At 43.5% G+C, this 24582-nt stretch overlaps 1 protein-coding gene across 1 annotated transcript in view; it reads left to right on the top strand.

Moving 5' to 3' along the window:
• Positions 1-6338: 6338 nt before the first annotated feature.
• Positions 6339-24582, top strand: part of BAHD1 (bromo adjacent homology domain containing 1) — a 73005-nt gene continuing 54761 nt past the window's right edge. The window contains exon 1 of the mRNA XM_063117727.1: positions 6339-6497. The gene's annotated coding sequence lies outside the window, so the exon portion shown is untranslated. The remainder of the gene's footprint in view (positions 6498-24582) is intronic.

Genomic DNA, 24582 nt, shown 5'->3' with positions numbered 1-24582 from the left:
TGACCCCGTTAGGATATAATGGCAGCATGCAGTGGCAATTTGTGGGTTAATTAACCCACAAATTGCAGGGATGTGCATTGTGTGTGAGCCATACATGAACCACTTCCAGTTTCTTGGTACAACCTACACATGTGGCATTCGTAGGTTGTTTCTGTGACATCCGAAAAGGGGTACTTGGGTTGTTCATGGGTTAACCCCAAATTAACCCAAGAATAAACCATGGGTTTAAACTGGGGTTGTTTAGCCCATGAACAACTCCATGTGCCCTGTCCAGATGTCATGGAAACAATCCTTGAATGCCACATTCATAGGTTGCTCCAGGAAACCAGAAGCAGCTCATGTGTCTCTGCAATTTGCCTGAGATCCAAACAGGGCCGGTGTGTAGAAGGCAGAATATGGAGGCCCCATAAACACAAACAGTTTGGGGTTGGAGGGCAGTAACACCAGTACAATGTGTGTGGAATTTCCATCATTTCAAGTGAGGCATGGTCTTGGGCAGTAGGCCAGTACAGGCTTCAAAAATGTCACCTAGTAGGTCATGTTGCTGGATTTGCCTCAGATTACTGACAAGCACGGATGTCTCCTGCTCATAGCACAGGTATGAGGATCCAGGTACAGCAAGGATGAATCTTTTGCAAGAGCCCACTAGAAAAAGGATGAAGGAAAAAACTCTGCTGGTTTTTTGGATGTTGTTTCGAAGTTTGATTTCAGATGATGACCAGTTCTTATTTGGAGGGGAAATGTGTACCAGAGTCATCCTGAGCTATCCTAGTGGTACCAGCCACTTAACTCCCTTCTATTTAGGATTTGTGTGTTCAGTTGGTATCCAAAGTCAGTTTCGATATGACCAGACATTTTATCAACCCACCAGAATATCTTTATGAAAACTACCTGTTCCCAGGACTTGGGAATGTGGTACAGGCATTGTACAGTCTATATGTGCAAAGTCAGGCCCCAGTTCTAATTGTATTGAGTTGTGTGAAACCACCAAAGATGAGCTTTCTGAATTGCTGTCTGGTTTACTCTAAACTGAAAGTGCAGGGAGCAGTGTTTGGAGGGGGGAAATGCAACATTGTCTGGCATTTTAAACAACACTTTTCAGACAATAGGCCCATTCAGAAGACACCTTAAACCATGGCTTTAACCATGGTGGTTAAGCCAGAAAGCCAGGCTGTATTCAGAAGACACCTTAAACCATGTCTTTAACCATGGTGAATAAGTCCTTTTGCTTTATTCACCATGGTTAAAGCCATGGTTTAAGGTGTATTCTGAACACAGCCCGGCTTTCTGGCTTAACCACCATGGTTAAAGCCCATGGAAGTGAGGCAGGTGGCTACCAGGAGGAGGGCCTTCTCTGCTGTGGCACCCCGGCTGTGGAATGAGCTCCCTAAGGAGGTTCGCTTGGCACCTACATAAGAATAAAGACCTTTTTATTCTCCCAGCATTTTAACAATCTATAAATACATTTTAACTTGGTGTTTTAAATTTGTAATTTTGCATTGCTGCTGTTTTTATCTGGTTGAGCTTTTATATTGTATTTTATATTATGGTTTTATATTGTTGTTTTATACTTTGAATGGTTTTAATTTTTGTGAACTGCCCAGAGAGCTCTGGCTATTGGGCGGTATAGAAATGTAATAAATAAATAAATAATAAATAAATGGTTTAAGGTGTCTTCTGAACGGGGCCAATACCTTGCTTGGAATCTGCCAATGCCACCCTTGCTGACCTGCTAGCCCATCTGGAAACGTCTTTCGGTGTAAATTGACAGCAAGATTGTTGATCCAGGATCGCTACCTTGGAATCCCTAGGAGTTGTAAACCAGCCCTCGGTGATACAGAAATTGTTTCCTTGCATCACCATTCAGCGGTCTTGTATCTTAAACAGTTGAACAGATAGCAATTTCACAAAGCTATTTTAAGAGGCAGAGGGAGTTGAGGGGAGGAGAAATGATGCATCTGTAAGAATTCTGAAGCAGAAGATGCCCTCGTTTAAAGAAATCATTCTTAAAGAATCCAGCAGTGTCAGCTGCTTCATTTTAAGATGAGTCAGAGAATGTGCTGTAATTTAAGAACACTTTCCTAAGAAACAAAGCAAAAATTACTTAGGAAAAACTAGCTTTGATGCTGCTGTAGACATATGAAATATAATTCCAGACAAGGACCTCACATTTTATGCATGTTTCCCTGCTAAACAAGTATTGCAAAGAACTGTTCTTCTCCCAGTTTGAGGACTGCAGCTTCAGTTTTCACCACCTTGTTCTAAGGATGTGCTCAAGATCACTTGATATGGATGGAATTACCTCCTTTCACTCTCCCAACATGTATTCACAATCAAGGCAATATATAATAGCAAACAGCAAGGAACCCATCAGATTTTCTGAACTCCTCCCCCTGTTATCATAAGTCACGTGCAGTACTGCCATTTACCGGATGGGGGGATTTTTGAAAATTGAAATATGAATACAGACTTCAACAATGTAATTTTGTTAGTATCTAAGAGATTATAATGACAATAATGTTACAGAATGACATCCCAAAAATGAGAATGAACTATAAGCACATCTTTCAGGAAATACTAGGCCTGTAGATATTAGAACCTTGGATAACTTACATGTAAAGTTGCAATGGCTGAATGCAGGGGGACATTTTTGGTCCCAAAGAACTATCATAGAAGTTGCCTTCTGCTTGATCATGTGAATGAACTAAGAAGCATATAAATTGAAGGATCAGTAGTAGTGGATGCATGAGAAACTAAAGATGAATACATTGCATTCAGGAAGTTCAATAACAGTTTTACAAGAAGAATCCAAGGCGGATGTAGATGTAGCTAACTTTAAGTTCTGTGATGTTAAAACTGAAGTTAAACTGAATAAATTGCTCATGCCTGTGAACCAGTATGATTGTTTACTATTATGCCATACATCTTAAGCCCAGATTTGCCCAACCACATTTATTTCAGTTCCTGGGGAAAACACTAGTAAAAGTGTATGTTTCCAAGTCTTCCACTGGTGTGCAGTCGATAGGGAATTCTAATCTATGTTAGTCTTTGTGAATATAAACCAGGGAACCTTAGTTAACTATTCCAAAATAATTAATGAGGAGTACAAAGGTATAAAGTTACGTATATAGCACTAAGGCTAGTACTGTGGAACTAGTGAATTACTGACTGATTTACTGTTCGTAGTTGTAGCCTGAAGAGCAATATGGATTGTGCATGTGTTCACATGGCCATTGTAATTATCAAGTAATGACCAAGCAATTATGCTGATTTTCTCTGTGAGTCCATGGACTTGTTCAGATGACACTTTGGGCAATGTGGCTAGGTTATGCTAACTACGGTTAAGGTGGTTATCGCTAACCACGCCTAGCGCTGCTGTCACATGACCACGGAACCATCCCCTGCTGTGTGGTTTGCCTAACCACACCTTAACCAGATACCTGTCCACTATTCCCCCATAAGATTGGTCCAGTCTGCATCCCAGCACCCCTGGGGCATGCACAGCCCTGAGCAGCCATTTCCTGGCTGTTGCTGACAGCCATGTTGAGGTTATGGCACCAGCAGGCATCCATTGCAAGACCCGCCACAGCTCCTGATGGCCATTACGAGAGCTGTGTGCTCTGGCCCCACCTTGTGATACATCCATCCTTGTGGCCCCAGCACAGGTGTGCTGTGTGTGTGGATTTCAGGTGAGAATGTGAAATGGCGGCTGACTTATTCAGAGCTGCTATGCAAATCTCGGCAATGGAGCTCCTGCTGGCTGAACAGAGAGGCCTGGCCAATTTCGGCTATTCTTGCCACAGAGCTCTGTGGTAGCCTTGATTTAACTATGGGGCCATACATATGACACGCTAACCCTGTTTCAACATATGGTTAGTGAAGGTGGTTAAACTGTGGTAATGTAGCAACCATGGTTAGGGAAAATGCCCTACACAAGACATGCTAAGCCTTCATGGTTAGCTCAAAATGCTTAACCACCATGGCTTAGCATGTCATTTGAACAGGGTCCATAACTGCTCTTCATCAGGTCAATCTATCACTCTTGAGGACTTGATCTACTTACATCAGAAACTTTTTCACCCAGCTAAGAAGTGTAGCATGTAGCTTGAGTATAGCAGTACAAGGAATTGAGACCACAACACAAGCCTGCCATCCTAGCACTTGAAGCTTGATTTTATGCTTGTTTACTTATAAGTAAATCTCACCATGGGATATCATAGAATCATAGAATAATAGAGCTGGAAGAGGCCTATAAGGCCATAGAGTCCAACCTCCTGCTCAATGCAGGAATCCACATTAATGCATATCTGACAGGTAGCTGTCCAGCTGCATCTTGAATGCCTCTAGTGTGGGAGAGTTCACTACCTTCCTAGGTAATTGGTTCCCTAGGTAGTTGGGGTATCTTCCCAAGTAAGTATTCATAGGATTGTAGCCCCAAATCCCACTTTAGTCACTTGGGTAAATCAGTCAATATGGTAAATATTGTTAGAATTTATGGTGGCAGAGAGGTTGTATGATTAAGTGGATAGTGTGTGGCAGTTGGACCCAGAATATTTCAATTGAACTCACAAAGGTTGTGATCCACAAACCATCTAAGGGGAGCCCATAGACTGCAGGAGATTATTCTGCAGTAAACAGGCTTGGCTGCTCACAACTGAGTGTCTTGCAGTCCTGAGCAAACAACTACCTCCATGTTGGTTGTCCATCAGTAAAACTGCAAAAACAAGAATAAACGTCAATCTGCTGTCTCTCATCGCATGCTTGATACTGTGTTTAGCATCGGTTCAAGATTCAGTGCAACGCAAACTTGTATTTGCATAACATACAGCTGAGGTGTACAGTTGCCCTGTGGTTGCAACTGTAGACAAGGGAAAGGACAGTCAGTTTCCCACCACACAGAGGAAGAAGAGCTACTAGGGCAATTTTTCCCCACAGCAAGATGATGATGACCATTTAGGGAAACCTTTCATGTTAATAAAACCCTAAATATCTGTATAAGCCTTTCCAAGCTTTATTGATTGAATGGGATGAAAATCAAATAATAGTGTGACCACATCCGTGACTACTCAGAAGATCCACTTAGTTCAATGGGACTTATCCCAGAGAAGTGTCTGTCGAATGGCAGGATCAGGAGTCTAAGTTCCCAACGCTGTCTAAACCTGACGAACCCCGGATTCTTTAGAATTCCACTTCCACCCGCCGCCACCCTTGGAGCTTCACAGGGAAGAAGAGTGGGTGGGTCGTCGGCAGAGGGACTCGGCCTGTTGTGGGCTGGATCTGCTGGAGGGTGACTGACAAGTGGAGTCGGTGACCTGAATAGGGAAGCTCTCCAGAGGGGCGTGCGGTACAACAAAGGGACTCGCGTGGAAGACGAAGGTGACCGGGGAACGGCCAGCTCGGTCGCGAGGTGAATGGCAGCGGGAAAGCGGATCGCGTGGGGACAGGAGGCGCGGGGAACCAGTTGGCAGAAGCGGAGCTGAATAAACTTCGCCGAGGCTTTTCTCCTGCGATGGGAACGAGGAGGAGGAAGATGCAGCACGTGGGGGCAGGAGCGTGGGTAAGCACGCGGGAGGAGAAAGAGGTGGTAGCGAAGGGGGAGGTAGGGGGGAAAGGCGGCAAGGCGTCCCCTCCCCACTCATGTCCAGGGGAGGCTGGGGGAAGCAGCAGATGGGGACTCCAGCGGGGGATGGGAGAGAGAGGCGCGCACACACACACGCACACAACGGGGCTGAGGAGACAGGTTAGGCGGTGGGGGCGGGGCGGGCGCAGAGGATGCTGCTGCTGGCGTGGGGACGCCCCTCCCCCGCGCTGGGCGGCCGTGGCCATGCCGTGTCCGCCGGGAGCCGCCTGCCTGCCTGCCTGCCTGCCTGCGCTGGGACCTGACTGGGGCGGGTGGCTGGTGCGGAGATTGGTTAGCGGGGGCGGGCAAGGTGCCGCGTGATTGGCGGGCGCGGCCGAGCGGACGGCGGTGGGGAGGGCGCTGATTGGCTGCCGACGAGGAAGCAGGAAGGGAGGACTGAGCGGAGCCGAGCAGGGGCTCGATGCTGCCGCTGCTGCTTTCGGGGAGTTAGAGCAGCTCGGCGGCGAGGAGGGAGACGACGACGACGACGGAGGCGACGCAGTAACAGCAGCATCGGAGGCGGCGGCGGGAGCAGAGCGAGAGGACACCAGCCTTCGCGCCACCGCGGGAGCAGCAGCCGCAGCCGCGGGAGCCGCCGACGCCGCGACCGCCCCCTCCGGCCTTGCGCGCGCGGGCCCCAGAAGGGGGCGCGCCTGCCTGCCTGCCTGCCGTCCCCATCCCGCAGCCGGGCGGCGACGCGGCGGGAGGCGGCGGCGGCGGCGGTGCTGACGCAGCAGCGTGGAGCCCGGGACTCGGGCGCCCCGGGGCGTTCCAGCCGCCGGATTCCAGCCCGGCCGGGGCCTCCGCCTGCCCTGGGTGGGCCCCGCTAAGCCAGGCGGCGGCGGCGGCGACGACGGAGCGGCCCGCGAGCGCCTCGGTGAGCGAGCGAGGGGGGAGGGAGTTCTCCAGCCCGTCAGGCTGTACCGGCCGGCGAGGCGATGGGGCTCCGCCCGCTGCCGGCCTCGGCAGCCCGCAAGGTGCCCTGCGACGGTGCTGGGAGGACGACAGCGTCCAGGAACTTGTCGGGCGCGGACGGGTGATGGGAACAGGTGCCGCCTCCGCCGGTTAACCGGGTGTGGAGAGGTGACTGGTGGCTGTGCGAAGGGGGCGCGGCTGTCGCGGGACACCCCTACGACGAGTCGGCTCGCTGGTTTCATCCGGGGGCCACCGGGAACTTTCTGCCGGGATCCGGCTCGTGCCGTCACGGGGGCCTGGAGAAAGGGCGGGCGGGCCGGGAGCCGAGCTCTGGGGTCCCCCAGGGGGGCGCCTCGGGCGCCCTCGCCCTCCGCCAGCGTAGCCGCGGTCGCCTCTCCTCGTGTCATGGTGGGTGGGTGGCTCGGCTGACTGGCTTGCTCGCTGCGATTCCAGCTGCAGCCGCTTCTCTGCTCTCTCTTTCTCCGGGGCTGGTGTCGCTGGGGGCCTGCTTTGGCCGTTGGGGGGCGGCGACCCCCCCCCCTTTCCGAAGGGCACCGTGGTCCTCGGGCAGATCCTCTGCCTGAGCTGAAGGACACTGCGCGCTGCGCCCATTCCACCCCGAGAGCCCCGAGGAAATGGCCCCCGGTGGCAGGTGGGCTGAGCCCTGTCTACGACGGCTCCCCGGTGGCCCACTTGGATCGTCGTGAGGGCCAGCCTGCTGCTTGGCTTCCTGGGATTAGCTTTAGGTCTAAAAGTTACGTAACTAAACCATTAACTTTTACAACAACAACACCCCACCCCCCCAAAAAAAATCCTTTTCCGAGCGATCTGGCGAAAGGCAGCGGCCGAATCTATGGGAGGCCACGTGAATGGCGCTTGTACTGGCTCTGTGGCTGTCTCTGCTGCCCCCCTCCCCTTCTCTTCAGACGGGTCGTCACACAGACCTATTTCCCACTTCTGAGAGGGCTGCCCTGTCTAGGGGAGACGCCTTTCTGGATAAACCAGACACGGAGACAGATGTCCTGTTTAAAACGGGCCGTAAGGGACAAAAGGCAAACAGAACACTCTCTATTCCTAGTTAGTGGTCTATTGGAACAGGAACTTGGAACCAAGCACCAGAGCAGAAGTGATCAAACCTTAGACTGTTAAAAAAAAAAAAAGTGGAGGGGAATGTGTGTGGAAAGAGGCTTTGAAAACTGTATCTTGATGGATTTTCTCTAGAAAGAGCAAGACACATAATAACTTGACAGTGACTCAAGATAAATGTTTCAGTGAGATAAAATAAAGCTACAGAATCACTGTCATGTTTGAAAGTAGTTTATAAAACATGAAGGTGGTTGTGGGGCGGGGGGGGGGGGGAGGATGATAGCAGGAAAGATCCAAGTAGAAGGCTGTATGATTTCTTTTCTCTAGGTAATAATTTTGCAGGTGGTAATAGTTTCAGGGGAGATGATGCATTCTCTGCTTGGTATTTCTCGCGTTGTTACAACGTGGATGTGTAATGCCTGCATAGGCCAACAATCGCATGCTCTTTTCAAAGTGCTTTAGTTATCAACTGTGGAATCTTCCTCCTTTCCAATTAATGTGCTTTAGGACAGTTCACAGGTTTATGCTTTTCCTGCTTTAAATGATCCCACATACCCCTCTAGTGCCTTTGGACCACCAAAGAAAAGGGGTACACTAGTGACACCTCCCTCACACCTTTTCAGTTTCACCAGATTGCACAGAAAAGATACTTGAATGAAATCGGTATCATTGCAACTGGGAAGGTGTCCCTTTATCCCTATATCTTTTCCGTACAGGGAGGAGAGGTTAAGATATGAAAGACCTGTTCCAAAATGTGTACAATGCAGTAAGTGGCATGTGTGACATTTGTTTTAGGGATTCTATTAGAAGTTCATGAGTGTTTTTTTTGGGGGGAAGTAATTGGGGAAAGTGTTCATTGAACCTTCTATTCAAATTGAAGCAAACAAATATTATAGGAGACACAGCTGTTTTGTGAAAAGTGTGTATAATTTTCGTTTTGCTTGTATGTCAGTCAATCCTGTATCTGAGCCAGAAATTTCACTAACTACTGTGTGAAACATCAGACATTCTGTTTCATTATGTAGACCACATGTTAACAGATCTGACTTGAGCTTATACAATCTGGAAACTGCTTGCATTGAAGAATACTGTTGGAGAAGTACTTACTGTATTTATCACTAAATTTCTGCTTTTCGACTTCCATGACATTTTGCCTATAGATCATATGGTAAAAGGAAAAATGCATTTCTTTCGGAAGTAACATCTAAGAGATCAGCTTGTTCCTTTCTGGATGTTTTTGAAAGGAGCAGGCACTAGTATTAATGAGATCAAGCAATTCTAGATAGATCATTCCTTTAGTTATTTAGATTTTGTGGCCTGGCTAATCCACAAAAGCATTTAACATTTCCTTATTGCAGAGATAGGCAACCTGGTGCTGTTCTGATGTTTTGGATGTCAGTTCCCATGAACTTGTAATCATTCACCATGCTGGCAGAAGATGATGGGCATTGTAGTCCAAAACATCTGGGGAACGCTACAGTGCCTACCCCGCCTTATTGGATGTTGTTCTTTCACAGTTGTTTGTGAAGGGTCTTTATTCCCCCTTTTATAACCAAAGGAGATAAGGTATGCTTGTCCAAGTTTGCTTTGCTAAACTATGTATTTAAGCCTAGATTTCACTGTCTGCCCATCCCCTGCACATTGTCCAATGTGCCTCTTACAGGGCACTGCAGGAATGCTAGCCGTGCTCTGCACATTGGAGTGAGAGACCTAGAATTCTAATTGAAAATAAATGGTACAATGCTAAAATCTCCTTGTGACGTTCCAATATGACTTTTATGGAGCACTTGTGGAATTCTGGCACTTGAAAAAATCTCTAGTAGCATACTAAATCAGAATATATGCTGGTCCAAGAATTTTGATTTGTTATTGTTTGTAATCTGATCTCATAGAAACTTCTCTTTAAGAATATATTCATTTATTTAAGATGTGTTTTAGTTCCATCGTCTGCATTTTATCCATCCAACGTTTTGTGACTAAATATGCACCCCCTTGCCACATTAGATCAGATAGCGTAATCACCATGGGCTAAACAAGCCACAGTGAATGCGAGCTGCCATTTGCCTAATCATTTACCCAGACACAGCTTTTCATGTCATCCGAACCCAGGTGGCATGGCTTGTTGGAGGGGGACACAAACCTCAAATAACCCTACAACAAGCCACGGGTTAATTGAGGGTTTCTTCCCCCTCCAGTAAGCTGTGCCTGAGCAGGTAATTAGGGAAATTGTGGCCAGCATGAACTGCCAATTCAAATAAGCCACCTTGGCTTATTATGATCGTGTGAACCAGGTCAATGATTGAGTTGCAGATTAAAAGGTGCTTGGCAAATCTATGCTTTTTTTTCCCATGGGAAAAATATCTCATCGTTGTAAGGAAATTTTCTAATGCTGATAACTCAACAGATTTTTTTTAGTATTAACAGTGCTATAGCTTCTGTACTAGGTACTGAAGTAGAATTGGCTATGCTTGCCTAGACTCTGTTATATGAACCTGGACAAAGGTGAAAGAAGACGATAGGGCTTTGAGATAGTAGTGAAGATGAGGCAGAGGAGCATTAACTGTAAACCTACCAAATGAAGTATGGTGAAAATTGCAGTAAAGTCAGAACTGTCCCTATCTCTCTGTCAAATCAGCTTCTCATGATGTCTGAGCTCTTGATATCGAATATGATGATTTCAGTGACAAGCAGACAAGAAATTCTGTAATTAATGTATTATTTATACCCTGATACATTGAATGAGTGTGAAATACTTGAACTTGTATAGTGTGCAGTGTTGAGTAAAAGATCGCAAGTATAACATGATAGGATCTGAGCTAGCAGTGACCGACCAAGAAAGAGATCTTGAGGTTGTGGTGGATAGCTCAATGAAAGTGTTGACCCAATGTATGGCTGCTGTAAAAAAGACAAACTCCGTATTAAGCATAATTGGAAACGAAATTGAGAATAAAACTGCCAATATCATAATGCCTTTATACAAATCTGTGGAGTGACCATACTTGGAGTACTGTGTACAGTTCTGGTCACCATACTTACAAACGATATTGTAGAGCTTGAAAAGGTACAGAAAAGGGAAACTAAAATGATTAAGGGGCTAGAACATCTCCCCTATTCGTGAAGATTACAATAGCTGGGATTGTTTGGCTTGAAAAAAGGAGGCTCAGGAATAGAGGTGTACAAAATTATATGCATGGTGTGGAGAATGTGGGTAGGGAAACATTTTTCTTCCTCTCTCAAAATGCTAGCATGCGGGGTCATCATAGGAAGCTGATTGGCAGGGGATTCCGGACAGATAAAAGGAAGTACTTCTTCAGACAGCACATAGTTAAACTATGGAATTCGCTACAACAAGATTTAGTAATTGCCACCAATTTGAATGGCTTTATAAGGGGACTAGATAAATTCCGGAGGAGAAGGCGATCAATAGCTACTAGTCTTGAAAGCTATGTGCTATCTCCAGTATCAGAGGCAGTAAGCCTAGTGCACCAGTTGATAGGGAACATGGGTAAGAAAGTGCTGTTGCACTCATGTCCTGGTGTGGGTTCCTGGTCAACAGCTGGTTGGCCACTGTGTGAATGGAATGCTGGACCTGTGGTCTAATCCAGCATGGCTCTTATGTTTCTTAATTAAATTTAAGCCACACTAAAGAATTGTGCTTTGTGCCAACCTGCTGTCCTCCAGATGTTTTGGACTTCCAACTTCCATCAGTTCCAGTCAGCATGGCCAATGGTCAGGAATGCTGGGAGTTGTAGTCCAAATCACCTGGTTGGAAAAGGCTGGTCTAGCACTTTACAACTTCCTACTTTAGTTTCGGAGCATAGGAAGATGCCTTATATACCATGGTCCATCTACTGTCTACTCTGATTAGCAGCTACTATCCAGTGATGGGGTGGAGGTCACTTTTACAGTTCAACTTGGAGAGGCCAGGGATTGAACCTAGGGCAAAGCATGAGCTCTTCCACTGAACTATGGCTCTTGCAATTACACACATTCTTTGCCTGTTTATGCCTGCCTCCACTTTCTGTGTCTCCCTTGTGTTGAATTATAGATGGTATGCTTTCTTGTACTTAACTTGTCGTGCACATTGATGGTGCTATATAAATAATGGCTAAGAAGCCAAATTCCACATAGGTGTTTTAGGCTAATATTTAGTGGATGGTGGCTGCTGAATAAATCTCTGAACTGGGCAAACATCTTTGGCGTTCCTTTTTTCTCTTGCATAAAGTTGATTTAAAAGTTGTTTGATTTGATATATGTCTTGGATAAAGGCATGGAGGAGCCAGCCTTGGGGCAAAAAAGTTAGTTTGATTTGGTCTCTCCCAGCCTCATGATTCTTTTTCTTTAGCTTTTGGTGCCACTTACACTGCACTTGAAACTTTTATTGAAATGGAAATAGATGACTGGGAACTCTCAGTCTTCAAACGCTGCATATTTCAATATTGTAACTTTGCTCCTAGCAATACATATATACGAAACAAAAGGCTGAAATAATTGGTCAACTTATAGGCAGACTTGCCTTATCAATTGGTACTACAAACAGCATAACAACCCCAATTAATATTTGTTAATTAAAGAAAACAGCCCACCTTTATAATCAAGTAGAGCAAATTGTGCTTTCTACAGAATGCATATTTTGCCTTCCCCAGCAACTTAGTAGCTGTAGTGATCCAGACAAAGAAATATTGTGGAGAGGCTACCATAGGAACAGATTGTAGTTTTCAGATAATCAATTGAATTAATTGAAAGTCATAACTATAGTCCTATGTGTAACTGTAATTCAAATATATTATGCTGAACAAAATAGAAAAAAGAAATAAAATTCCACAGTTAACATGTATGTTGCCTAAGAAGTGTTTCACCATGTGCTGTATGTGCATTTACAGAATGTAAATTCCATGGAATAAAACAGATTGTTCTGGTTTTCTCATATCACTTTTAGTGACTTGCATCCTTTGTGCATAATATTGGCAACTTTTTTTTAAAAAACGATCTTCCTATAATTGGTTAGGAAGCTGATTTTATAAATGCAGATAACAAAATGCTTAAATTGTTTGGGCTGGAGTTGTCCTGCTGTGTTGTTGAGCTTCAGAGGGCTCAGTGCAGGAACAGTGAAGATTTCTTCCTCCCAGCCCTCCTTCATCTCCAAGCTAGAGAGGAAGGGTAGGGTACCCAACATCTCAACCATTCACTGCCAAAACAAGTCCTAGCTTTTCCATCTAGGTCCAGAAGGGAAAGTTGTGGCTGGCCATTTGGGCACTGGGTAGCTGAGATGCTCAGAACACCTCAGTTGCACAGTGCCAAGGTGAGCTCCTGCTCATCTCCCCAAGATCTGAAATTTTTGAGCTGGAAAGGGGAATGGAGATTGTCGCTGACCTCCAGCAGGGCTATAGCATGAGGTCATGAATTAAAGGTGCAATTCTATGCACATCTTCGAGAAAAACCCACGTTGAACACAATAGGGCCACCTTCTCTAGCTGGATGATCTCCAGATGTTTTGGATTTAAAATTGTCATCTGCCCCATCCAGCACAGCCAATGGCCAGGAGTTCTCATCCAGAACATCTCGGGGGTACCATGTTAGGGAAGGCTATAATAGGACTTCTACTAAGCATGCATAGGATTGAACTGAAAGGGAGGGGCAGAATCTTGACAACCCAAAAAACTGGTGTAGCAACTAAAGTTGGCCAAAAATCGTGGAAGTATGATTAGTAGTAAAGAATAGCTGCTCCTTGCAGTTATTCTTTATCTTAATAATATCTTCCAGAATGTTGCAGATGTCCTGAGAGTTTTAACTTGTATTTCATACTTGTGCCTAGAAATGTTGTTTGGATGGTAACTGTTTTCAAAAGGGTGAGCGTGAATACCTACTGGAGAACTGTGTTGTCAAATTTCTTGGCGCTCCTGAAGTTCTCAAAGAAATAGGCTAATTTTCATTATTGCTCATCATACTTGCTAGCTGGTTTTACTTGCTCTGTAAAATATACTTTTGTATTGCGGTCAAACTGTATGAAACCTCATATAAGAAATTGTTGATCCTACTACTTGTGTTGTTATTTGATGCGTCTATACAAGGGCATTGTGCGGGGGCCCGTTTGTATATTCTGGCATGAAATGGTAGCATTAGTTAGTATTATTAGGGCTGTGGCCAGGTGATCAGGTAGTTACTGTTGGTTAGTGGGATGGCAAAACATCACATCTTTGGTCAATGTAGTGCTTGTGTTCAGGGGAAATGGTAAATTCCCAGCACTCAAAAAGGAGTATTTGACAGTCAGGGAAATGTGATATTTCCCCAAGCTGCAATTTGCAGTGGAATGTGCTTGCAAGCATCATGAGACGCTTACTGCCTAGTACTCATGGCATTATGCAGGACAGGCGTATTTTGCATTTTAAACTTTTTTTCAAGTTACCTTTACTAATTTAGGTGCTAAGTATCCCCGTGTATCATGAGGCGGCATTCATAGTTACCTGAAAAGCCTCTTCTGAAGGTTGGGGATCTAACCTTGGGAAAGGAGTATTAATGGGTATGGGGGGGACATAAGCTGCAGCAGACATGGTGGGGTTTGCCTTTCATGAGCAGAAGTGCCTTTCTGCTTGCACAAAGAACCCCATGGATGCCATCCAAGCAATTTTTCAAAACAACAAAATTGGACACCGCTCTCCTCTTGGCTGTGCTGTGCTATTTCATGGCCAGGTTCCCTGTTTAACCATAGTTCTTTCAAGACTTTGTCCGGCTCTTTCCAGTGCTTCAGGCAGACTTAAACCGTGGCAGACAGGCTATCATCCTCCAGCATGGCTCCCCTTCTTCAGTGCCATTAAGTGGTCTATTGCACCATTAGAGCTAGATGAGAGCTAATAAAATGGATCTTATTTCGTTATCTGAAAATGCCCTGAAACCAGTTTTCTGTGGGAAAGTGAATTGTGTATGTTGGTCTCACAAATGAGGCTGTGTTTGTGTGGTGTGCCTTAGAGGATTTGGAAAGTGTACTGCGTGATCTAGCCACCTGCCCTCCCCACAGCCTTTCTTGAAGTTGTTGCATGTAGATTTCTGAAAGCAGGCATTCTGAGAAATTGCCCATGCTGTCAGAAAGTGCTTTAAGGGTAATTCAAGAGTGTCCTACCCAATGAGGAGAGGAAGGTGGCTGCTAAGGAGAGGGCCTTTTCAGTGGTGGCACCTGGTTGTGGAAAGCCCTCCCTAGAGAGGCTCGCTGGCATGTACATTGTGGTCTTTTCAGCACTTTGTGTTCGTGTGTGGTTGCTGCTGGCTTTTATCTTGGTTCCTCTTTTGAATTTATTCCATTTTAAACTTATGGTTTTTATATTATGTTTCACTATGATATTGTATTTTATGATTTTAAGTTTTGTTTTGTGCACTGCCCAGAGAACTTTGGCTATTGGGCAGTATATAAATATAATAAGTAAATAAAATTCAACTGGACTCACCTCACTTAAGTTGGTACACAACTTGCTTTCCCCAGTCATAGCTTTACCTCTCATCTTTCCCCCTTTGAGATTTGAAAAGAGATTTTATGGACTTCTTGTGTGTAATTTATATTTATAACCATTGAAGAAAGTGTAATAAAGTGAAATACTACAGGGGCTTACATAATTTCTTCTTTAGCAAATCTATTTTGGGATGGGGGAATAAGAATGAAATAGTGGCAAAGAAGGGCCCCCTATCCAATTCACCTGATATTTACAAATGTTACCACTATTTACTCATATTAAATTATTTTGTGTAGTAACCTCATAGTATTGAAATATCTCCTTATATAAGCAAAAACAACAAAGAGTCTTGGTACACCTTAAAGACTAACAAATTTATTCTGGCATAAACTTTCGTGCACACTGTCCATTTTATCAGATGCATGAAGTGATAAGCTCAAATTGGCAGAGTGTGAGATGGGATGTAAACTGTGATCAGAGGGAATTGAAATGGAAAAAGTACAGATAGTGATAATTACCATAACAGCTTATATAAGCAGTTTCCCCATAATTTCAGCAAATAACAAAATTAAGAATAATGGGCAAGGGACAAAAATCCATATAAGCTAGTGATATGAAAACGATAATTCTAGACAATAATTTGCTTCACGTGACATGGCAGTCCACCATGGCTTAATTTGCCTGTGGGAGCTCTTATGTTGTCCTGGGCACCTGTGGGCGTCATTTTTGCATTACATCCAGCTTGCCATGTTGTGTGAACGTTGGCAGCAGGGGTTCTTTGAGGGTTAGACAACTGCGAAATAACCCAGGGATTTTTTTAGGTTTATTTGAGTGTTGTCTAGCCCTCAAACAACTCCTGCTCTCTGGGTTCGCACAAAACAGCAAGCTGGGTGCCCACAAGCACCCTGCAAAAATGGTGCCCGTGGGCACCTGGCACAATGTGACACCCCCCCCTTGGGTAAATTAAGCTATGATGGGCTGTCATGTTTATTTAAACATTTATATTCAAGGTGGCTAACAATGGGTTATTAAAATGCTTCAAATTTTAGCATTAACATACATAATGGCTTGGTTTGCTCAAAACACTAAGCCAGGATTCTGGAGAATCTTAGGCCACAGCTAGACCTAAGGTTTATCCTGGGATCATCCAGGGTTCGCCCCTGCTTGAGCACTGGATCCCCTGTGTGTCACCTAGATAAACAGGTTTGACCCCTGGACGATCCAGGGATAAACCTTAGGTCTAGCTATGGCCTCAGTTTGTCATTCATCAACAGCATGCTGGTGTGCACTACTGGATCACTTCTGCTTGGCTACTCGTGACAAATAAATATTAAAAAGCAAAGCAAAAAATTGATTCAAAATAGGAGTGTGCAAGCTGTGTTGTGAAGGAGGTCAGATCAATAATGCACTCTACAAGGTAGGAGGAATTCTGAAGTGTTTGGCCAGTTCTTGTGCTATTTGGGGCCAAGAGATCTTTTTAGAGAATTATAAGCAGTTTAAAAGAGGGATCACTGCTCTTGGTATATATACTCATTCTGCTGTTGTTTCTGGTCAAACAAGGTTTTGCATTTTAAAACCTGCACAATCTGTTTGATCAAAGGCAATAGTGAGTTAAAAGAAATGTGTGTGCATGGGAAGTGATGTCTGTCTCAAGCCACTTTCATTTCTTAAAAACAATTCCCTGACACCAGACAAAGTTTGGAGAAAAGGAAAATAATTGCTTTCACTTACAGTCCAGTCCTTTGCATATTTACTCCAAAATCCCACTGGGTACCATAGAAATTTTTTCGTATATGTGTGCATGGGATTGCTCACTAGAGAGTCTGAAACAAAAGTTGGTCATATTCTGTAGAGGCAATATAAGATATTGATCAATGGTTAGTCGCTCATTTTTTAAAAAAATAAAGTATTTTATTTTGGGTACTATCATGCCTTTTTGTGTTCTGTGACATTTGGTTGATGATCTTGAGTAGCAACACCAGTGAGGGCAAGAAATTGATATTATACAGGCAGCATTGAAAAGATGCATGCAGAGAACACAGTAGTACAATTTCCATGGAATCAGCATATGAACCTAATTCATATCTTAAATATTTTTGTGTAGAGCTAATAAATTAAATTGATAGCCTTGCAAAAGGATTTTTAAAAGTGCAATTATCAGTTCAACTCCAGACAGATGCAATGCCATCACGGGGAGAATTAAACGGCTGCAGGAGCAAAATATCTGGACGTCACAAAATCTATGTGCAAGATTATTCTTTCTATTCAGGAATTATTTGTTCTTCTACATTTTTTTTGTTTCCTTCATTCTCACTATAACACAACTAGTTGGTTATGTTATTGGGACAAAAGTATAAGTAGACCATGTGCCAGTTATGGTTTAGTGGGCAATGGGGAAGACTTTTTCTAATTGATTATCTTGGAAGGGGAAGTATTCTTACTAAAAGTCTTATGATTGATTCATACAGTAGAGACTTAGGCTTTCAAAACAAACAAAAACTCCAGAACTAATGAGTAACTGTTTATCTGGAAACAGCAAAACAAAAGAGGGATGTAATGTAAAAATATATTCTCATACCTTTGTATTGATTTTTTACTTTAGATCAATTAGAACCACATGTCCTTCTTCCATATAGTATTTGTATCCTATTACAATCCCTCCCATGGCTATCTCATAAGGTAACAGCATAATTGTTAAGAACATGTTAGTTCTGAATTGTTACTATTAGTCTCGGTTTTTAATGATAGATGTTTTAATTAGTCAGTTTTCAAATATGGGAGTCATTTGTACTTTCAGGAATGTGATCTTATTTAATATTTAATACAAAGGTGAACAAAAATGCAGTGGATGCATTTCCATGCATTTCAGTTTTTCCAGTTAATGCCTTATCTTTAATATGTGATAAATATCAATACTTTTTGCTCATTGAGTAAATCTTGTTTAAAGAGCAAATACTAATAGAAAGGTTATTAATATCTGTGTTTAAGTTTGTAATTGAATGTGGTAGTTTACAAGAAACTGGGGAAAGATATTTAGATATTATACAACAGCTGAGGAAGTTACATTATTAAAAACAAATAGTTCCAAATATCAGTTATCTGGTAGTCAAAAAGAAAACACTGTAAAGTAATGTACAGATAGCATCTGATAGATATATAATATTCCAGGCAATATTTTGGATTGGTAGGGGCAGATTTTAAGTATTATTGGTATTGTGAGATGTTTTCAGATTTTTGGATCCAAGCAGTTTCAGTAATTGACGGGCTGGTGAGATATCCCTTATGTATAGACCAATTCATTACTCTTTTTGGATATTTAGATGTTTAATCTGGCCTCTTAAATTGCTTTTAATGTGTTTAATGGTTTGAAATGATTTTACTGCTTTTTATGTTTTATGTGTACTGTTATATTTTGATTTGCTGTATACCGCCTTGGTAACACTTTTGGAAAGGAGATGAAAATATTATCAGCAAAGAGGATTATAAACTGATTGTTAACTTAATGGCAGCACAAATAGAGACAGTGAAATGGTAAATGCATCTACTATAGAAGACTGAGAAATGAATTTGGGGAAACAATTGAAATGGTTAAGGAAACAGTGAAATTGAGTGAAGGAAGACAAATAATTCTTTTTATGATAATTGGCTTAAGTGTATTGCAAGAATATAGGTAATGGATTTGATTGTGTTATCGTCATAACATTTGTTTGGTATGATTATAGTTATAATTTGTATGAAATACATAACATTACTTTCGTTATAAGATTAATACCTATAAACCAAACACTTCTCAAAAGGGTGAGGAACAGGAAGCTAACTTACAAAACTGCTAATAGTTCAAACTATTAAGTGTCCATACTACTTTAATAAAAAAAAATCCATTGGGGGGAAAATGCATGTAGATGTGGGGGAAGGATTGAAGCTCAGTTTAAACCAGACTTGACAAAGTGAAGCTGTCTGAGTAAAGATCCTTGATGCCTTTTAAACTTCCTTACTGAGTTATTTGAGAAGGACCAGGCAACAATTAAAGGAAGTAAAAGTTTGCTAAATGGTGATAGGTTGGAGACAAGAAAAGGTTTGATAAGGATATTGGCAACTGGGCAAAAGGGTTGCAGCCACTGGTATAAAGCAAGGCAATGATATATGGAAAAGTGAAGCAAATTCCTCCCATTTGTTGGTAAAGGAGAGATGATGATGATGATGATGATGATGATGATGATGATGATGGCTTTAAGAGAACAAGGATTACCAACATTACTAAGAATGAGTAGAAATCAGACCCTGCTGCAGCTGGAGGCATCTGTACAAAGTGTGACACTTCCAGCTTTCCTAGGGGATATAGAGATGTGTGTATAATCTTCTCATGGGTCAGGGGTTGGTTTATTATAACTCTCACCATGGGAGAGTTCTATAGTAGTTGGAGAAAACGTAAGTGCATAAGAGATGCTTTTTTCAATACAGTAGTTGAAGTACTGGGCTGCTGTGTAGTCTGCACTGCTAGCTAAGCAAGATACTTTGAAGCTTTCTGCATTTTTGTACTGCATCAGCTCTCCTGTTGGAGGTGTTAATATTAAGTGAAGAACTTTCTTGACCTTTGTTAGGGCAGCATGTGTACAGACACTAAAGCTGGATCTTTCCATGAGATTTCCTTGTACCAGAATCCCTGCACCAGAATTTCAACAAGTTAGAACAGAGCTTTTTATGGTAAAAATATGGTAAAAAATAGCTCCGGCTATTGGGCGGTATAGAAATGTAATAAATAAATAAATAAAATTATTTGAGACCCCTAAACCTGGCCCAAATACTGATTTGGGGGCAGTTTTTCATAAAATAACTACCACTAGGGTTATTTCTTAGTAGATTGGTATGTGCATGCATACAGTGTCCAAGCTCTGTGGGTGCACTGTCTGTAAAACTGCATATCATACACGTAGTTGATGTTGGGCTTTGATGATAAGCAATGGCAAAGTAGCCCTGTTTGCTCTTCAGTGGTGTGTGGGTTTGTTTGTGCTTGACAGTATATATTGCAAGACTTAGTTGGATGTGTCAGTGTGTGGTAAGAAATGGGGTAAGTGCATGCCACTTAATCTCTTGTTTGTCAAGACCTTGTGGTGTCCATGGGCAATTGCCAGGCCCTAGTATCCCAGCAGGACTTACCCTTACGCCTTAAAAAATCCACCCCCTCCTACTGGCAGCAGCCAACTCAAGGCCACTATCTTTTCTTCCGACATTATCCTGAAAGCTGAGTTTTAGGGTATTGCGGGAGGGGACATGGCAGCTGTCACATTTTTGTGGTGTCAACTGTATCCCCCCCATGATTCCCTGGAATGACTCAAGTTTCAGGGCATTGTCAGAAACAAAGATGGTGTCTGCAACTTGCCTGCTGTTCTCTGCCATTAAGATAAGCTGGTGGCGTGGGCACACATGGCAAATTGTTAAGGGCTTCTTCAACCCTGGAACCAGCCATGCTCATGTCTATTAAAACTTTTGGTCCCTTCCTCAGCGGACATATGCCCAGTTTCAGCATGAATCTGCTACTAAGTTGATATGTGCTGGCACCGAACAAGGGGTTGAAACATTTTATTAGCTCAAGTAAAATACAATTAAAATGTTAGACTGTTTAGAAAGACATGCCTTTTTTTTTTTAAGTGGTAGAATTATTTCACCCTTTAGATGGATAAAACATTTTGAAGTCTGTAAGGACCCTTACTCAGTTGGTGTGATTGAACCATTGCATTTTCCACTCAGTGTGGAAAAGCACTCTTCGCTCTTTTGGTTGAAAAGGAGCAGCTTCCAAACAGTTTCATGGAATTTTTACAATGAGAGGTGCAAACAGGACAAAATAAAAAATGGAGAGCAGTTCTTCTTAAACTATGTAAGAAGCAACTTTCAGGGAGCTGGTTTTCTTCATGCAGGACATGAACAGCCTTTTGTACACGATTGTCTCCAAGAATTTGGAATCAGGGGTGTCAACAACAGCTGAATCTCTCTGAGAGAATAACTTCCCTTATTCAACCCAGACCTTCATGGGGACAGAGTTGTCTAAGAAATTCTGTTTGTTTTTGTAGGAGATCTTAAAAGGACTATGGGCGTTGCTAGACGGGGCTGGAGCACGTGTTACATACCGCCGGCGGCCTTACAGGTCCATATGACGTTCACCAGGATCCGTGTCCATCCTGTGTTGAAACCTCTGTTGTCCCATGTTTTATGAATTGGCTTTAATCCCTGTTTTTCTTGTCGGCGCGTGCTAATTTGGATGCGGGCGGTGGTGGTGTGGGAAGAAATGAGGTCAGCACGGTTTCTGGCGAGTTCAGCAATGGTCAGGAAGAAGGCATGCTAAGGGGAGTGACCAGTGGCTTCGGCCAAACCTCATCCTCCATTTGCGCCCCGTGTGCAGCTGTGGCAGCGGCGCGGCGCCTTTTTTTTACACTAAACGGGTCCGCTTTCCGCACAAACAGACGACCGAAAAACTGTCTGGTGAGTGGTTGGGGGGGTGTTGTGGATGTGTGGGTTATGTGCAGCTTGGTACCTCTGTGTGGGTAACTTTTTGGGAAGGCGGGCATCCAACTTTAATGGGAAGTTGGTGGCCTGTCGCGGTGGACAGCCGCAGGTACCATCCTAATGCCGATGGTTTAGGCTGCGCGGATGATGTAAAGGCGAGTGGGGGAATGACAGGCATGGTAGAGGCAGGCAGGGCTGTGTGCCTATTGGTGTGGGTGCGCGGCAGCTGGGTGTAAGGGGGCAACAGGCAAGGGTGGGCGGCCATCTTCCATCGGCCACTCGGCAGCAGGCGGAAGGTCAGGGAAGCATCAGCCGAGGGGCATGTGCCCTGGGGCCCCTTTGCGCTGTGTCAATACACTCCCCTATCCTTCTGACTGCATTTGCTGGGTGAGTGGATGGGGTGTGTGTGGAGTGACGGTGGCAGGTTGCTGACACCAGTTTCGTACCTCCGCTGGTGCAGAAACTGACGAGCCCCCCTTTCTGCTTGGCCAGTGTGTAGGTATCAGGAATGGCTCCGCAGGGGAGGGCTGGCAGGGGGCAGGTGGTGGGGGGAGAAGCATAGCATACCATGCTAGAGGTCATCCTGCGTTTTCCTCGCAAGCTGCGTGGATCTGGTGGGGGGGAGTGCAACAAAAGCAGCAGCGGCACTTCAGCCGCCAACCACCGCGGATTGCGCTCTTTCGCACTTGCACAAATCGCGCCGCGGACAAACCCACCCCCCTTGGAAAATCAGGCCGGTGTGGCTCCGCATCCCCTGCTCGACCCGACAGCACCACAACCGGAACAAACTCCTGCAACCACCCCCCTCCAATACCGGGATAACCCACACAACGTGTGGGCCATGAGGCATCACACCTATGCAGGAAAACCCGCTTTCACCCCTCATCAAGCACGGAACACCTGTAGGTCTAGCAAGGCCCTATATTTGATGCCAGGGGAAATAATGTGATCTGTGTAACCTGTGCAGTGAAGATTCCTTGGGAAGATACGTTTAGGTCTTTAACTATAAAGACATCCTGTGCAGATTTACTTGTTCTTAGGTCCCCTTGTCCTCAGGATATCCTATCATACAGTGCAGCTTCCATGGTAGCCAGAGGACCAAATGTTTTTTGAGTTTTATTTATTTATTGCATTTCCATACCACTGAATAGCTGAAGCGTTTGCAAGCTTTCATGAACAACTTTCATGGTTGATAAAACTTAAGAGACTGACCAAATACTGGCAGTGGTACAGTAAACAATCAAATGGAGGTGACTTTTTTTGTCATATGCATTTTCTATACTTAATTCCTCTGATCATTAGATATATTAGAATAAGCACCTGTAGAATGAGAGGATTGTTAATGTTGTAGTGCTGCTGCTGCTGTAGTTCTTAGCAGTGTAAGTACAAATAGCGAAAACTTAACACTGGCGGTATTAATAAAAGTTAAAAATATGGCTGAGTATTCAAGACCTTTGTAGCCCTTGCTGTGTCTCTAAAATGTGGCAAAACCTGTTGTTGACCTATAGGGAATGTTGCTTGAGTGTGCTTTTTTCAGGGATGGGGTTTAGGGAGGGAGGCCATAGGCTGGAAAGAAAACTTCCCTTTCTAGTATGGTTTATTTATTTATTTACAGCATTTGTATACTGTTCCACATCTAAACAGGTTCCAGGGTGGTGAACAAGAGTTAAAATGATACAAAGATAATAATAATAATAATAATATAATACTATATCATAATTACTGATTTTAAAAACAGAGTGCTAGTTAAACCGTGGCTGTTGAACCAAGGAAAGCTTCCTGGAAAAGAGCTATTTTCAGGAGGCGCTGAAAGCCAGGGAGTTCCTTAGGAAAAGGGGGGGGGGGCAGCACATTGAGAGATGAAGGCTGCCACAAGTGGGAGAGGTGGCTGCCAGCCAACCTGTATTTGTAGGCTAATTGTGGAGGACCCTCGTGTGGAATGGAGACTTATTTACATGGGTTTATTTTTGTACTGTGATTTATTTTCTCCTCTGTTTAGTGAGGTTTATAGTTAAGTTTATTTGTACTATTTTATTATTTTCTACTATGTATTTATCTGGCAACACTATGGTTGTTGTAGTTTATAAATATTGTTGTATTTATTGCTGTTTGACATCTTGTAAATTGTATTTCTTGTTGTTCATTTGTTATGTTGTGAGCTGCTTTGGGCACAATTTTGTGGAAAGCAGCATACAAATAAAAAGATAGATAGATAGCTCTTCTCTGAGGTGGGCTCTGTGGCGTTATACCCCACAAGTCAGTTCCCTAATGTATGTCTAGGATTTGTAAGTCTATTGTGTTTAGAATGTTGACCTGAGTGGGTGGAGATTGAATATCTTAGGATGGGGGAGGAGGATATATAAGGGAATGACTGGGGTGATAAGGGGGTGTTTTTAAAGTACTTGAGTTCGAGGGAGAATTAGAAGATCAGGGTAAAGAGGGTTGTCTTTTGAGTGTAGTGTGCAGATAGTCAGTTGGTGTATATTAAACAATCCTGATAAGTTCAAGAGTGAAGGTGTGAGAGAAAGGAAAGCGTGTATGAGAAGAGAGAAAGGATTGGATGAGAGGTTTTAACAAAAGTCTGAAAAGTTTTATTATGAAACAAAGTTTGTGGACATTGAAATAAATTTTTATTCAGTTTGTTTTACTACCACAAAAATCCCACTTGTCTTCTTGGCATTTATCATCTGCAGTTATATACATATAACACCCATTCTGTCATTAATTCACCATCAGCACATATAATTCACAGTGCATTATTTTATTCCTGGATTATTCCTGTTTAACCCCTTTCTCCACATAGTTTGTAGGAAAGTGGTGTTTGTCCCTCACCTCAGGTTCATAAAGTGGTGGCACTTAGCTTGAGCAGGGAGTGTCCGCAGACAGACCTTATTATTATTATTATTATTATTATTATTATTATTATTATTATTAATTTATATAGCACCATCAATGTACATGGTGCTGTACAGAGTAAAACTGTAAATAGCAAGGCCCTGCCGCATAGGCTTACAATCT

This window comes from Elgaria multicarinata, chromosome 2 (genome assembly GCF_023053635.1).
Source record: "Elgaria multicarinata webbii isolate HBS135686 ecotype San Diego chromosome 2, rElgMul1.1.pri, whole genome shotgun sequence".
Taxonomy (NCBI): Eukaryota; Metazoa; Chordata; class Lepidosauria; order Squamata; family Anguidae; genus Elgaria; species Elgaria multicarinata.
This window is presented reverse-complemented; position numbering and strand designations above follow the sequence as displayed.